The sequence below is a fragment of the Sinocyclocheilus rhinocerous genome, unplaced genomic scaffold (assembly GCF_001515625.1).
Source record: "Sinocyclocheilus rhinocerous isolate Xijiao unplaced genomic scaffold, SAMN03320098_v1.1 scaffold2578, whole genome shotgun sequence".
In the NCBI taxonomy this organism is placed as follows: Eukaryota; Metazoa; Chordata; class Actinopteri; order Cypriniformes; family Cyprinidae; genus Sinocyclocheilus; species Sinocyclocheilus rhinocerous.
In genome coordinates, this window is record NW_015643596.1 from 735,038 (window position 1) to 736,107 (window position 1,070).

At 48.8% G+C, this 1,070-nt stretch overlaps 1 pseudogene; it reads right to left on the reverse strand.

Annotated features, from left to right (window-relative positions):
• LOC107757452 (ankyrin repeat and MYND domain-containing protein 1-like) overlaps positions 1-1,070 on the reverse strand; it is a 13,098-nt pseudogene that overhangs the window by 6,312 nt on the left and 5,716 nt on the right.

Here is a 1,070-nt window from a genome sequence, read left to right on the forward strand (position 1 = left end):
TGTGTGAGTACGATCCATTTCTAAAAATATATATATGTGTGTGTATTTAATGCGCTGGTGGTTGTGTGTATAATCCATCTGCGAGCTTTCTTTGCAGTGTTTGCAGGATTTGCAGGACCTGTGTGTTTCTGTGCTTTTTCCAGGGTAGGTCCTCGGTGAGCACCCCCCTCTGCTGGATTCAGAAACTAGGTCCTGACTTGCAGTGTTTACTTCACTCGTCGATATTGTGTCCAGCCGGTATGATAACCTGGTTTCGGCTTCATACTTCCTGGATTATGCGGCCAGGTCACAGGCTTCTGCGGGAGCCTTCTTGATCATCAGGCCCCCGGCACGGCACTGCAAAAATTTCCTGGACGTCCGGGCTGGGCTTATGCTTTCAGGCTGCCCTGTCTGGTCTACCGTATCTAGGTCGCCCTGAGGGGCCTCCTGATTACCAGGATATCCCCTCTTGCTGAGGCATCGAGCGGGAAGTATAGGTGGCATTTGCGAGAACCTTCTTGTGTAATGCTGTCTCAGGCAGTGCTCGCCTTAGAGAGTTGTATTTGAGCTTGCCTCTCCCATTTGGCTCAGTACTTCCGGGTATCTGTGAACAGATGCTTGGGAAGCTCTTAAATCCATGCTATGGTAAGTGCACATGCTAAGCTTTGTGCACTTTCTGAAATCCACATGGTGGTAAGTGTGCATGTTAGACTTTGCTCACTTTTCTGAAATCCTGTATGGTAAGGGTTATGAGTTATTAGCCTCGTTCCCTTTCTCTGAGTTGGTTTAGACCCCGGTACCTTGGGCTCCACTCAACCAGTGTGTCTCTGTTGACACACTTTTGAAGCATCGCTCCCCTCACCATTGAGGGTTATTGTGAGCATGGTGCTTTCTTTCGAGTGTTTGAATTCTCTCCCTTTCTGAGGAGTTGGATTCCTCACTCCGTGGGCTGTTCTCGTGGTAGAGTTTAGCAGTGCTCTCCTTTATCAAAGGGTTGTCTATGAGCACGCTACTCCTTTCTGATTTCAGAGTTCTCCTCTCAAGTCAGAGTTGAGTTCTCTGTTTTCCCAGAGCACCTGGAACCAGCAGCA